We start from the raw sequence: 17,119 nt of genomic DNA, 5'->3' as shown, positions 1-17,119 counted from the left end.
GATAGAGAGCACTGACATCAGCAGAGTGACATAAAGCACTGACACCAGCACCATGATATACAGCACTGACACCTGCACCATAAGCAGCCGCAGGAGGAAGTAAGCTCAGCACAGGGATGGTGGGAACCCCTCATAATAAGCAGCCCCAGGAGGAAGTCAGCATAGCACAGGGATGGTGGGAGCCCATCATAATAAGCAGCCCCAGGAGGAAGTCAGCACAGCAAAGGGATGGTGAACTTTACAAACCAACAGGTCATATTTTCAGCCACAAAATAATTACTAGCTGTGCACACATAGTCCCACCACATGGCCAATGACATAACACATGTATGAGGTGAATCTGGGATTGACAACTACAAGCATTCTTTTTTTATATGTGAAATTCTGACAATTCAGGACTCTTGAGACAATGGAGGCGAGGGAAGGTCAGGGTAGGCAAAAAAGAGGGTGCAGGAGATGATCACCAGCACCAGCACCGTGATATAGAGCACTGACACCTGCACCGTGATAGAGAGCAATGACATCAGCAGCGTGACATAAAGCACTGACAACAGCACCGTGATATACAGCACTGATACCTGCACCGTAAGCAGCCCTAGGAGGAAGTCAGCACAGCACAGGGATGGTTGGAGCCCCTCATAATAAGCAGCCCCAGGAGGAAGTCAGCATAGCACAGAGATGGTGGGAGCCTCTCATAATAAGCAGCCCCAGGAGGAAGTCAGCATAGCACAGGGATGGTGGGAGCCCCTCATAATGAGCATAGCACAGGGATGGTGGGAGCCCCTCATAATAAGCAGCCCCAGGAGGAAGTCAGCATAGCACAGAGATGGTGGGATCCCCACATAATAATCAGCCCCAGGAGGAAGTCAGCATAGCACAGGGATGGTGGGAGCCCCTCATAATGAGCATAGCACAGGGATGGTGGGAGCCCCTCATAATAAGCAGCCCCAGGAGGAAGTCAGCATAGCACAGAGATGGTGGGAGCCCCACATAATAATCAGCCCCAGGAGGAAGTCAGCATAGCACAGGGATGGTGGGAGCCCCTCATAATGAGCATAGCACAGGGATGGTGGGAGCCCCTCATAATAAGCAGCCCCAGGAGGAAGTCAGCATAGCACAGGGATGGTGGGAGCCCCTCATAATGAGCATAGCACAGGGATGGTGGGAGCCCCTCATAATAAGCAGCCCCAGGAGGAAGTCAGCATAACACAGAGATGGTGGGAGCCCCTCATAATAAGCAGCCCCAGGAGGAAGTCAGCATAGCACAGGGATGGTGGGAGCCCCTCATAATGAGCATAGCACAGGGATGGTGGGATCCCCTCATAATAAGCAGCCCCAGGAGGAAGTCAGCATAGCACAGGGATGGTGGGAGTCCCTCATAATAAGCAGCCCCAGGAGGAAGTCAGCACAGCACAGGGATGGTGAACTTTACAAACCTACAGGTCATATTTGCAGCCACAAAATAATTACTAGCTGTGCACACATAGTCCCACCACATGGCCAATGACATAACACATGTATGAGGTGAATCTGGGATTGACAACTACAAGCATTCTTTTTTTATATGTGAAATTCTGAAAATTCAGGACTCTTCAGACAATGGAAGCGATGGAAGGTCAGGGTAGGCAAAGAAGAGGGTGCAGGGGATGATCATCACCAGCAGCGTGATATAGAGCACTGACACCTGCATCGTGATAGAATGATCTGACACCAGCACCGTGATAGAGAACACTCACATTAGCAGCGTGAGCATCCCCAGGAGGATATCAGCACAGCACAGGAATGGTGGGAGCCCCTCATAATAAGCAGCCCCAGGAAGAAGTCAGAACAGCACAGGGATGGTGAACTTTACAAACCTACAGGTCATATTTGCAGCCACAAAATAATTACTAGCTGTGCACACATAGTCCCACCACATGGCCAATGACATAACACATGTATAAGGTGAATCTGGGATCGACAACTACAAGCATTTTTTTTATATGTGAAATTCTGACAATTCAGGACTCTTGGGACAATGGAGGCGAGGGAAGGTCAGGGTAGGCAAAGAAGAGGGTGCAGGAGAAGATCACCAGCACCAGCACCGTGATATAGAGCACTGACACCTGCACCGTGATAGAATGATCTGACACCAGCACCGTGATAGAGAGCACTGACATCAGCAGCGTGACATAAAGCACTGACACCAGCACCGTGATATACAGCACTGACACCTGCACCATAAGCAGCCCCAGGAGGAAGTCAGCACAGCACAGGAATGGTGGGAGCCCCTCATAATAAGCAGCCCCAGGAGGAAGTCAGCATAGCACGGGGATGGTGGGAGCCCCTCATAATAAGCAGCCCCAGGAGGAAGTCAGCACAGCACAGGGATGGTGAACTTTACAAACCAACAGGTCATATTTTCAGCCACAAAATAATTACTAGCTGTGCACACATAGTCCCACCACATGGCCAATGACATAACACATGTATGAGGTGAATCTGGGATCGACAACTACAAGCATTCTTTTTTTATATGTGAAATTCTGAAAATTCAGAACTCTTGAGACAATGGAGGCGATGGAAGGTCAGGGTAGGCAAAGAAGAGGGTGCAGGAGATGATCATCACCAGCACCGTGATATAGAGCATTGACACCTGCACCGTGATAGAGTGATCTGATACCAGCACCGTGATAGAGAGCACTGATATCAGCAGAGTGACATAAAGCACTGACACCAGCACCATGATATACAGCACTGACACCTGCACCATAAGCAGCCGCAGGAGGAAGTAAGCTCAGCACAGGGATGGTGGGAACCCCTCATAATAAGCAGCCCCAGGAGAAAGTCAGCATAGCACAGGGATGGTGGGAGCCCCTCATAATAAGCAGCCCCAGGAGGAATTCAAAACAGCACAGGGATGGTGAACTTTACAAACCTACAGGTCATATTTGCAGCCACAAAATAATTACTAGCTGTGCACACATAGTCCCACCACATGGCCAATGACATAACACATGTATGAGGTGAATCTGGGATTGACAACTACAAGCATTCTTTTTTTATATGTGAAATTCTGAAAATTCAGGACTCTTCAGACAATGGAAGCGATGGAAGGTCAGGGTAGGCAAAGAAGAGGGTTCAGGGGATGATCATCACCAGCAGCGTGATATAGAGCATTGACAGCTGCATTGTGATAGAATGATCTGAAACCAGCACCGTGATAAAGAGCACTGACATTAGCAGCGTAAGCAGCCCCAGGAGGAAGTCAGCATAGCACAGGGATGGTGGGAGCCCCTCATAATAAGCAGCCCCAGGAGGAAGTCAGCACAGCACAGGGATGGTGAACTTTACAAACCAACAGGTCATATTTTCAGCCACAAAATAATTACTAGCTGTGCACACATAGTCCCACCGCATGGCCAATGACATAACACATGTATGAGGTGAATCTGGGATCGACAACTACAAGCATTCTTTTTTTATATGTGAAATTCTGAAAATTCAGAACTCTTGAGACAATGGAGGCGATGGAAGGTCAGGGTAGGCAAAGAAGAGGGTGCAGGAGATGATCATCACCAGCACCTGCACCGTGATAGAGTGATCTGACACCAGCACCGTGATAGAGAGCACTGACATCAGCAGAGTGACATAAAGCACTGACACCAGCACCATGATATACAGCACTGACACCTGCACCATAAGCAGCCGCAGGAGGAAGTAAGCTCAGCACAGGGATGGTGGGAACCCCTCATAATAAGCAGCCCCAGGAGGAAGTCAGCATAGCACAGGGATGGTGGGAGCCCATCATAATAAGCAGCCCCAGGAGGAAGTCAGCACAGCAAAGGGATGGTGAACTTTACAAACCAACAGGTCATATTTTCAGCCACAAAATAATTACTAGCTGTGCACACATAGTCCCACCACATGGCCAATGACATAACACATGTATGAGGTGAATCTGGGATCGACAACTACAAGCATTCTTTTTTTATATGTGAAATTCTGAAAATTCAGAACTCTTGAGACAATGGAGGCGATGGAAGGTCAGGGTAGGCAAAGAAGAGGGTGCAGGAGATGATCATCACCAGCACCGTGATATAGAGCATTGACACCTGCACCGTGATAGAGTGATCTGATACCAGCACCGTGATAGAGAGCACTGATATCAGCAGAGTGACATAAAGCACTGACACCAGCACCATGATATACAGCACTGACACCTGCACCATAAGCAGCCGCAGGAGGAAGTAAGCTCAGCACAGGGATGGTGGGAACCCCTCATAATAAGCAGCCCCAGGAGGAAGTCAGCATAGCACAGGGATGGTGGGAGCCCCTCATAATAAGCAGCCCCAGGAGGAATTCAAAACAGCACAGGGATGGTGAACTTTACAAACCTACAGGTCATATTTGCAGCCACAAAATAATTACTAGCTGTGCACACATAGTCCCACCACATGGCCAATGACATAACACATGTATGAGGTGAATCTGGGATTGACAACTACAAGCATTCTTTTTTTATATGTGAAATTCTGAAAATTCAGGACTCTTCAGACAATGGAAGCGATGGAAGGTCAGGGTAGGCAAAGAAGAGGGTTCAGGGGATGATCATCACCAGCAGCGTGATATAGAGCATTGACAGCTGCATTGTGATAGAATGATCTGAAACCAGCACCGTGATAAAGAGCACTGACATTAGCAGCGTAAGCAGCCCCAGGAGGAAGTCAGCATAGCACAGGGATGGTGGGAGCCCCTCATAATAAGCAGCCCCAGGAGGAAGTCAGCACAGCACAGGGATGGTGAACTTTACAAACCAACAGGTCATATTTTCAGCCACAAAATAATTACTAGCTGTGCACACATAGTCCCACCGCATGGCCAATGACATAACACATGTATGAGGTGAATCTGGGATCGACAACTACAAGCATTCTTTTTTTATATGTGAAATTCTGAAAATTCAGAACTCTTGAGACAATGGAGGCGATGGAAGGTCAGGGTAGGCAAAGAAGAGGGTGCAGGAGATGATCATCACCAGCACCTGCACCGTGATAGAGTGATCTGACACCAGCACCGTGATAGAGAGCACTGACATCAGCAGAGTGACATAAAGCACTGACACCAGCACCATGATATACAGCACTGACACCTGCACCATAAGCAGCCGCAGGAGGAAGTAAGCTCAGCACAGGGATGGTGGGAACCCCTCATAATAAGCAGCCCCAGGAGGAAGTCAGCATAGCACAGGGATGGTGGGAGCCCATCATAATAAGCAGCCCCAGGAGGAAGTCAGCACAGCAAAGGGATGGTGAACTTTATAAACCTACAGGTCATATTTGCAGCCACAAAATAATTACTAGCTGTGCACACATAGTCCCACCACATGGCCAATGACATAACACATGTATGAGGTGAATCTGGGAACGACAAATACAAGCATTCTTTTTTTATATATGAAATTCTGACAATTCAGGACTCTTGAGACAATGGAGACGAGGGAAGGTCAGGGTAGGCAAAAAAGAGGGTGCAGGAGATGATCATCACCAGCACCGTGATATAGAGCACTGACACCTGCACCGTGATAGAATGATCTGACACCAGCACCGTGATAGAAAGCATTGACACCAGCAGCGTGACATAAAGCACTGACACCAGGACCGTGATATACAGCACTGACACCTGCACCGTAAGCAGCCCCAGGAGGAAGTCAGCACAGCACAGGGATGGTATGAGCCCCTCATAATAAGAAGCCCCAGGAGGAAGTCAGCATAGCAGAGGGATGGTGGGAGCCACTCATAATAAGCAGCCCCAGGAGGATGTCAGCACAGCACAGGGATGGAGAACTTTACAAACCTATAGGTCATATTTGCAGCCACAAAATAATTACTAGCTGTGCACAAATAGTCCCACCACAAGGCCAATGACATAACACATGTAAGAGGTGAATCTGGGATCGACAACTACAAGCATTCTTTTTTTATATGTGAAATTCTGAAAATTCAGGACTGTTAAAACAATGGAGGAGAGGGAAGGTCAGGGTAGGCAAAGAAGAGGGTGCAGGAGATGATCACCAGCACCAGCACCGTGATACAGAGCACTGACACCTGCACCGTGATAGAATGATCTGACACCAGCACCGTGATAGAGAGCACTGACATCAGCAGCATGACATAAAGCACTGACACCAGCACCGTGTTACAGCATTGACACCTGCACCGTAAGCAGCCCCAGGAGGAAGTCAGCACAGCACAGGGATGGTGGGAGCCCCTCATAATAAGCAGCCCCAGGAGGAAGTCAGCATAGCACAGGGATGGTGGGAGCCCCTCATAATAAGCAGCCCCAGGAGGAAGTCAGAACAGCACAGGGATTGTGAACTTTACAAACCTACAGGTCATATTTGCAGCCACAAAATAATTACTATCTGTGCACACATAGTCCCAACACAAGGCCAATGACATAACACATGTAAGAGGTGAATCTGGGATCGACAACTACAAGCATTCTTTTTTTATATGTGAAATTCAGAAAATTCAGGACTGTTAAAACAATGGATGAGAGGGAAGGTCAGGGTAGGCAAAGAAGAGGGTGCAGGAGATGATCATCACCAGCACCGTGATACAGAGCACTGACACCTGCACCGTGATAGAATGATCTGACACCAGCACCGTGATAGAGAGCACTGACATCAGCAGCGTGACATAAAGCACTGACACCAGCACTGTGATATACAGCACTGACACCTGCACCGTAAGCAGCCCCAGGAGGAAGTCAGCACAGCACAAGGATGGTGGGAGCCCATCATAATAAGCAGCCCCAGGAGGAAGTCAGCATAGCACAGGGATGGTGGGAGCCCCTCATAATAAGCAGCCCCAGGAGGAAGTCAGCACAGCACAGGGATGGTGGGAACCCCTCATAATAAGCAGCCCCAGGAGGAAGTCAGCATAGCAAAGGGATGGCGGGAGCCCCTCATAATAAGCAGCCCCAGGAGGAAGTCAGCACAGCACAGGGATGGTGAACTTTACAAACCTACAGTTCATATTTGCAGCCACAAAATAATTACTAGCTGTGCACACATTGTCCCACCACATGGCCAATGACATAACACATGTATGAGGTGAATCTGGGATCGACAACTACAAGCATTCTTTTTATATATGTGAAATACTGACAATTCAGGACTCTTGAGACAATGGAGGCAATGGAAGATCAGGGTAGGCAAAGAAGAGGGTACAGGAGATGATCACCAGCACCGTGATATAGAGCACTGACACCTGCACCGTAATAGAGTGATCTGACACCAGCACCGTGATAGAGAGCACTGACATCAGCAGCGTGACATAAAGCACTGACACCAGCACCGTGATATATACAGCACTGACACCTGCACCGTAGGCAGCCCCAGGAGGAAGTCAGCACAGGGATGGTGTGAACCCCTCATAATAAGCAGCCCCAGGAGGAAGTCAGCATAGCACAGGGATGGTGGGAGCCCCTCATAATAAGCAGCCCCAGGAGGAAGTCAGCACAGCACAGGGATGGTGAACTTTACAAACCTACAGGTCATATTTCCAGCCACAAAATATTTACTAGCTGTGCACACATAGTCCCACCACATGGCCAATGACATAAATCATGTATGAGGTGAATCTGGGATCGACAACTACAAGCATTCTTTTTTTATATGTGACATTCTGAAAATTCAGGACTCTTGAGACAATGGAGGCGAGGGAAGGTCAGGGTAGGCAAAGAAGAGGGTGCAGGAGATGATCATCACCAGCACCGTGATATAGAGCACTGACACCTGCACCGTGATAGAATGATCTGACACCAGCACCGTGATAGAAAGCACTGACATCAGCAGCGTGACATAAAGCACTGACACCAGCACCGTGATATACAGCACTGACACCTGCACCGTAAGCAGCCCCAGGAGGAAGTCAGCACAGGGATGGTGGGAGCCCCTCATAATAAGCAGCCCCAGGAGGAAGTCAGCACAGCACAGGGATTGTGAACTTTACAAACCTACAGGTCATATTTGCAGCCACAAAATAATTACTAGCTGTGCACACATAGTCCCACCACATGGCCAATGACATAACACATGTATGAGGTGAATCTGGGATCGACAACTACAAGCATTCTTTTTTTATATGTGAAATCCTGACAATTCAGGACTCTTGAGACATTGGAGGCGAGGGAAGATCAGGGTAGGCAAAGAAGAGGGTACAGGAGATGATCACCAGCACCAGCACCGTGATATAAAGCACTGACACCAGCACCGTGATATACAGCACTGACACCTGCACCGTAAGCAGCCCCAGGAGGAAGTCTGCACAGGGATGGTGGGAGCCCCTCATAATATGCAGCCCCAGGAGGAAGTCAGCATAGCACAGGGATGGTGAACTTTACAAACCTACAGGTCATATTTGCAGCCACAAAATAATTACTAGCTGTGCACACATAGTCCCACCACATGGCCAATGACATAACAAATGTATGAGGTGAATCTGGGAACGACAACTACAAGCATTCTTTTTATATATGTGAAATTCTGACAATTCAGGACTCTTGAGACAATGGAGGCGAGGGAAGATCAGGGTAGGCAAATAAGAGGGTACAGGAGATGATCACCAGCACCAGCACCGTGATATAGAGCACTGACACCTGCACCGTGATAGAGTGATCTGACAACAGAACCGTGATAGAGAGCACTGACATCAGCAACATGACATAAAGCACTGACACCAGCACTGTGATATACAACACTGACACCTGCACCGTAAGCAGCCCCAGGAGGAAGTCAGCACAGCACAGGGATGGTGGGAGCCCCTCATAATAAGCAGTCCCAGGAGGAAGTCAGCATAGCACAGGGATGGTGAGAGCCCCTCATAACAAGCAGCCCTAGGAGGAAGTCAGCACAGCACAGGGATGGTGAACTTTACAAACATACAGGTCATATTTGCAGCCACAAAACAATTACTAGCTGTGCACACATAGTCCCACCACATGACCAATGACATAACACATGTATGAGGTGAATCGGGGATCGACAACTACAAGCATTCTTTTTTTATATGTGAAATTCTGACAATTCAGGACTCTTGAGACAATGGAGGCGAGAGAAGGTCAGGGTAGGCATAGAAGAGGGTGCAGGAGATGATCACTAGCACCAGCACCGTGATATAGAGCACTGACACCTGCACCGTGATAGAGTGATCTGACACCAGCACCATGATAGAGAACACTGACATCAGCAGCGTGACATAAAGCACTGACACCAGCACCGTGATATACAGCACTGACACCTACACCGTAAGCAGCCCCAGGAGGAAGTCAGCACAGCACAGGGATGGTGGGAACCTCTCATAATAAGCAGCCCCAGGAGGAAGTCAGCACAGCACAGGGATGGTGGGAACCTCTCATAATAAGCAGCCCCAGGAGGAAGTCAGCATAGCACAGGGATGGTGGGAGCCCATCATAATAAGCAGCCCCAGGAGGAAGTCAGCACAGCACAGGGATGGTGAACTTTATAAACCTACAGGTCATATTTGCAGCCACAAAATAATTACTAGCTGTGCACACATAGTCCCACCACATGGCCAATGACATAACACATGTATGAGGTGAATCTGGGAACGATAAAAATACAAGCATTCTTTTTTTATATATGAAATTCTGACAATTCAGGACTCTTGAGACAATGGAGACGAGGGAAGGTCAGGGTAGGCAAAAAAGAGGGTGCAGGAGATGATCATCACCAGCACCGTGATATAGAGCACTGACACCTGCACCGTGATAGAATGATCTGACACCAGCACCGTGATAGAAAGCACTGACACCAGCAGCGTGACATAAAGCACTGACACCAGGAACGTGATATACAGCACTGACACCTGCACCGTAAGCAGCCCCAGGAGGAAGTCAGCACAGCACAGGGATGGTATGAGCCCCTCATAATAAGCAGCCCCAGGAGGAAGTCAGCATAGCAGAGGGATGGTGGGAGCCACTCATAATAGGCAGCCCCAGGAGGATGTCAGCACAGCACAGGGATGGAGAACTTTACAAACCTATAGGTCATATTTGCAGCCACCAAATAATTACTAACTGTGCACACATAGTCCCACCACATGGCCAATGACATAACACATGTATGAGGTGAATTGGGGATCGACATCTACAAGCATTCTTTTTTTATATGTGAAATTCTGACAATTCAGGACTCTTGAGACAATGGAGGCGAGGGAAGATTAGGGTAGGCAAAGAAGAGGGTACAGGAGATGATCACCAGCACCAGCACCGTAACATAGAGCACTGACACCTGCACCGTGATAGAGTGATCTGACACCAGCACCGTGATAGAGAACACTGACATCAGCAGCGTGACATAAAGCACTGACACCAGCACCGTGATATATACAGCACTGACACCTGCACCATAGGCAGCCCCAGGAGGAAGTCAGCACAGGGATGGTGTGAACCCCTCATAATAAGCAGCCCCAGGAGGAAGTCAGAATAGCACAGGGATGGTGGGAGCCCCTCATAATAAGCAGCCCCAGGAGGAAGTCAGCACAGCACAGGGATGGTGAACTTTACAAACCTACAGGTCATATTTGCACCCACAAAATAATTACTAGCTGTGCACACATAGTCCCACCACATGGCCAATGACATAAATCATGTATGAGGTGAATCTGGGATCGACAACTACAAGCATTCTTTTTTTATATGTGACATTCTGAAAATTCAGGACTCTTGAGACAATGGAGGCGAGGGAAGGTCAGGGTAGGCAAAGAAGAGGGTGCAGGAGATGATCATCACCAGCACCGTGATATAGAGCACTGACACCTGCACCGTGATAGAATGATCTGACACGAGCACTGTGATAGAAAGCACTGACATCAGCAGCGTGACATAAAGCACTGACACCAGCACCGTGATATACAGCACTGACACCTGCACCGTAAGCAGCCCCAGGAGGAAGTCAGCACAGGGATGGGTGGAGCCCCTCATAATAAGCAGCCCCAGGAGGAAGTCAGCACAGCACAGGGATTGTGAACTTTACAAACCTACAGTTCATATTTGCAGCCACAAAATAATTACTAGCTGTGCACACATAGTCCCACCACATGGCCAATGACATAACACATGTATGAGGTCAATCTGGGATCGACAACTACAAGCATTCTTTTTTTATATGTGAAATCCTGACAATTCAGGACTCTTGAGACAATGGAGGCGAGGGAAGATCAGGGTAGGCAAAGAAGAGGGTACAGGAGATGATCACCAGCACCAGAACCGTGATATAAAGCACTGATACCAGCTCCGTGATATACAGCACTGACACCTGCACCGTAAGCAGCCCCAGGAGGAAGTCTGCACAGGGATGGTGGGAGCCCCTCATCATATGCAGCCCCAGGAGGAAGTCAGCATAGCACAGGGATGGTGAACTTTTACAAACCTACAGGTCATATTTGCAGCCACAAAATAATTACTAGCTGTGCACACATAGTCCCACCACATGGCCAATGACATAACACATGTATGAGGTGAATCTGGGATCGACAACTACAAGCATTCTTTTTATATATGTGAAATTCTGACAATTCAGGACTCTTGAGACAATGGAGGCGAGGGAAGATCAGGGTAGGCAAAGAAGAGGGTACAGGAGATGATCACCAGCACCAGCACCGTGATATAGAGCACTGACACCTGCACCGTTATAGAGTGATCTGACAACAGAACCGTGATAGAGAGCACTGACATCAGCAACATGACATAAAGCACTGACACCAGCACTGTGATATACAACACTGACACCTGCACCGTAAGCAGCCCCAGGAGGAAGTCAGCACAGCACAGGGATGGTGGGAGCCCCTCATAATAAGCAGCCCCAGGAGGAAGTCAGCATAGCACAGGGATGGTGAGAGCCCCTCATAACAAGCAGCCCTAGGAGGAAGTCAGCACAGCACAGGGATGGTGAACTTTACAAACCTACAGGTCATATTTGCAGCCACAAAATAATTACTAGCTGTGCACACATAGTCCCACCACATGGCCAATGACATCACACATGTATGAGGTGAATCTGGGATCGACAACTACAAGCATTCTTTTTATATATGTGAAATTCTGACAATTCAGGACTCTTGAGACAATGGAGGCGAGGGAAGATCAGGGTAGGCAAAGAAGAGGGTACAGGAGATGATCACCAGCACCAGCACCGTGATATAGAGCACTGACACCTGCACCGTGATAGAGTGATCTGACAACAGAACCGTGATAGAGAGCACTGACATCAGCAACATGACATAAAGCACTGACACCAGCACTGTGATATACAACACTGACACCTGCACCGTAAGCAGCCCCAGGAGGAAGTCAGCACAGCACAGGGATGGTGGGAGCCCCTCATAATAAGCAGCCCCAGGAGGAAGTCAGCATAGCACAGGGATGGTGAGAGCCCCTCATAAAAAGCAGCCCTAGGAGGAAGTCAGCACAGCACAGGGATGGTGAACTTTACAAACATACAGGTCATATTTGCAGCCATAAAATAATTACTAGCTGTGCACACATAGTCCCACCACATGACCAATGACATAACACATGTATGAGGTGAATCGGGGATCGACAACTACAAGCATTCTTTTTTTATATGTGAAATTCTGACAATTCAGGACTCTTGAGACAATGGAGGCGAGGGAAGGTCAGGGTAGGCAAAGAAGAGGGTGCAGGAGATGATCACCAGCACCACCACCGTGATATAGAGCACTGGCACCTTCACCGTGATAGAGTGATCCGACACCAGCACCATGATAGAGAGCACTGACATCAGCAGCGTGACATAAAGCACTGACACCAGCACCGTGAGCAGCCCCAGGAGGAAGTCTGCACAGGGATGGTGGGAGCCCCTCATAATAAGCAGCCCCAGGAGGAATTCAGCACAGCACAGGGATGGTGAACTTTACAAACCTACAGGTCATATTTGCAGCCACAAAATATTTACTAGCTGTGCACACATAGTCCCACCACATGGCCAATGACATAAATCATGTATGAGGTGAATCTGGGATCAACAACTACAAGCATTCTTTTTTTATATGTGAAATTCTGACAATTCAGGACTCTTGAGACAATGGAGGCGAGGGAAGATCAGGGTAGGCAAAGAAGAGGGTACAGGAGATGATCACCAGCACCAGCACCGTAATATATAGCACTGACACCTGCACCGTGATAGAGTGATCTGACACCAGCACCGTGATAGAGAGCACTGACATCAGCAGCGTGACATAAAGCACTGACACCAGCACTGTGATATACAGCACTGACACCTGCACCGTAGGCAGCCCCAGGAGGAAGTCAGCACAGCACAGGGATGGTGGGAGCCCCTCATAATAAGCAGCCCCAGGAGGAAGTCAGCACAGCACAGGGATGGTGAACTTTACAAACCTACAGGTCATATTTGCAGCCACAAAATATTTACTAGCTGTGCACACATAGTCCCACCACATGGCCAATGACATAAATCATGTATGAGGTGAATCTGGGATCAACAACTACAAGCATTCTTTTTTTATATGTGACATTCTGAAAATTCAGGACTCTTGAGACAATGGAGGCGAGGGAAGGTCAAAGTAGGCAAAGAAGAGGGTGCAGGAGATGATCATCACCAGCACCGTGATATAGAGCACTGACACCTGCACCGTGATAGATTGATCTGACACCAGCACCGTGATAGAGAGCACTGACATCAGCAGCGTGACATAAAGCACTGACACCAGCACCGTGATATACAGCACTGACACCTGCACCGTAAGCAGCCCCAGGAGGAAGTCAGCACAGGGATGGTGGGAGCCCCTCATAATAAGCAGCCCCAGGAGCAAGTCAGCACAGTACAGGGATGGTGAACTTTACAAACCTACAGGTCATATTTGCAGCCACAAAATAATTACTAGCTGTGCACACATAGTCCCACCACATGGCCAATGACATAACACATGTATGAGGTGAATCTGGGATCGACAACTACAAGCATTCTTTTTTTATATGTGAAATCCTGACAATTCAGGACTCTTGAGACAATGGAGGCGAGGGAAGATCAGGGTAGGCAAAGAAGAGGGTACAGGAGATGATCACCAGCACCGTAATATAGAGCACTGACACCTGCACAGTGATAGAGTGATCTGACACCAGCACCGTGATAGAGAACACTGACATCAGCAGCATGACATAAAGCACTGACACCAGCACCGTGATATACAGCACTGACACCTGCACCGTAAGCAGCCCCAGGATAAAGTCAGCACAGCACAGGGATGGTGGGAACCCCCCATAATAAGCAGCCCCAGGAGGAAGTCAGCACAGCACAGGGATGGTGAACTTTACAAACCTACAGGTCATATTTGCAGCCACAAAATAATTACTAGCTGTGCACACATAGTCCCACCACATGGCCAATGACATAACACATGTATGAGGTGAATCGGGGATCGACAACTACAAGCATTCTTTTTTATATGTGAAATTCTGACAATTCAGGACTCTTGAGACAATGGAGGCGAGGGAAGATCAGGGTAGGCAAAGAAGAGGGTACAGGAGATGAACACCAGCACCAGCACCGTAATATATAGCACTGACACCTGCACCGTGATAGAGTGATCTGACACCAGCACCGTGATAGAGAACACTGACATCAGCAGCGTGACATAAAGCACTGACACCTGCACGGTAAGCAGCCCCAGGACCACTTGTGGAGAGCTTCAGAAAGACCTGGAATTAGCAGGTACAATTGTTAAAACAAACAATAAGTAATGCACTCAACCGCCATGCCCTGTATGCATGCTCACCACACAAGACCCCGTTGCTGAAGAAAATGCATGTTGAAGCTCGTTTAAAGTTAGCTGCACAACATTTAGACAAGCCTGTGAAATACCGGGAGATTATAGTCTGGTCAGATGAGACCAAAATTGAACTCTTTGGATGCCATAATACACACCATGTTTGGAGGTCAAATGGCACTGCACATCACCCCAAAGACACCATCCAGCAGTAAAGTTCGGAGGTGGGAACATCATGTTGTCTGGCTGTTTTTCAGCATATGGTACATTGAAGGAAGGATGGTTGGAAAAATGTACCAAGACATTCTTGATAAAAATCTGCTGCCATCTTCCAGAATGATGAAGATAAAATGAGTGTGGACATTTCAGCAAGACAATGATCCCAAACACAAAGCCAATGAAACTCTCAATTGGCTTCAAAGAAAGACCTATAAAGCTGCTAGAATGGCCCAGCCAATCACCTTACTTGAATCCAATAGAAAATCTATGGAAAGAACTAAAGATCAGAGTTCATAGAAGAGGCCCACGGAACCTTCAAGATTTGAAGACTGTCTGGAAGAATGGGCCAAAATCACACCTGAGCAATGCATGCGACTAGTTTCTCCATACAGGAGGCGTCTTGTCAATACCAACAAAGGATTTTGTAAGAAATATTAAATATATTTCAGTTAGCGAGTTCAATACTTTTTCCCTGTGTCATTCCATTTTATTACACATAACTTCATTTCTGAACTTATTTGTTTTGGTTTCTTTGTATGTATGGATTGCATGGGTTGCTACTGACACGTGGGAAAAATGTCATGTTAATAGCACCTTTAGAAATATATTTACCTAGAAAAATTATGACTTGTTCAATATTTACCCGCTGTATTTATATATTTAAAGCGGGAGTTCCGCCGTTTTTTTTTTCTTTTTAAAAGTCAGCAGCTACAAATACTGCAGGTGCTGATTTTTAACCATTTGCCTACAGGGCACTTAAACCCCCCTCCTGCCCAGACCAATTTTCAGCTTTCGGTGCTCTCACACTTTGAATGACAATTACTCAGTCATGTAACACTGTAACCAAATGAATTTTTTGTCCTTTTTTTTTCCACAAATAGAGCTTTCTTTTGGTGGTATTTGATCACCTCTGGGTTTTTTATTTTTTGCGCTTGAAATGAAAAAAATCAGAAAATTTTGAAAAAAAAACTAATTTTTCTTTGTTTCTGTAATAAAATTATGCAAATTATTAATTTTTCTTCATACATTTTGGCCACAATTTATACTGCTACATATCTTTGGTACAAATAACCCAAATTGGTGGATATTATTTGGTCTTTGTGAAAGTTATAGAGTCTATAAGCTGTGGTGCGAATCATAAAAAATTGATCACACCTGATGTACTGAGGCCCATCTCATTTCTTGTGACCCGAACAAGCCAGGAAAGTACAAATACCCCCCAAATGACCCCTTTTTGGAAAGTAGACATTCCAAGGTATTTAATAAGAGGCATAGCGAGGTTTTTGGTGTTGTCATTTTTTCCCACAATTCTTTGCAAAATTAAGATTTTTTGTTTTTTTATTTTTTTTCCCACAAAATTGTCATTGTAATAGGTTATTTCTCTCACGTGGCATGTTTATACCACAAATAATGCCCCAAAATGCATTCTGCTACTCCTCCTGAGTATTACGATAACACGTGTGGGACTTTTTCACAGCCTGGACACTTAGAGAGGCCCAACATGCAGGGAGCACCATAAAGTGTTCTAGGAGCATAAATTACACATCTAACTTGTTGACTACCTATTACACTTTTGAAGGCCCTGGAGCACCAGGACAATGACACGTGACACTGACGGCAGATGGGACGTGACACTGATGATACTTGACACCGATGACAGATGGAACTAATATGTGGCACTGATGACACGTGACACTGATGACAGATGGCACTAATACGTGGCACTGATGATAGATGGCACTAATACGTAGCACTGATGACACATGACACTGACAGATGGCACCAATACGTGGCACTGATGACACGTGACACATGGCACTAGGGACACGTGGCACTGGGGACAGGTGGCATTGATAGGTGGCACTGGGGACAGATGGCACTGATAGGTGGCACTGGGGACAGGTGGGCGTGTGTGTTTTTTACTGTGTGTGTACTCACTGTCACTGCAGCGGTTCATCTCTCCCTCCTCACACGCTGTCTCTGTGTGAGAAGGGGAGACGGCGATGAGAGATGATCACCGCTCATTGGACAGGCCAATTGAGTGCTAAATGGCCGCTGTGATTGGCCATTTAGCACGATCTGTGATT

The sequence above is a fragment of the Lithobates pipiens genome, unplaced genomic scaffold (assembly GCF_037356315.1).
Source record: "Lithobates pipiens isolate NorthernLeopardFrog02 unplaced genomic scaffold, aLitPip1_a1.2 Scaffold_109, whole genome shotgun sequence".
Lineage (NCBI taxonomy): Eukaryota > Metazoa > Chordata > Amphibia > Anura > Ranidae > Lithobates > Lithobates pipiens.
This window is presented reverse-complemented; position numbering follows the sequence as displayed.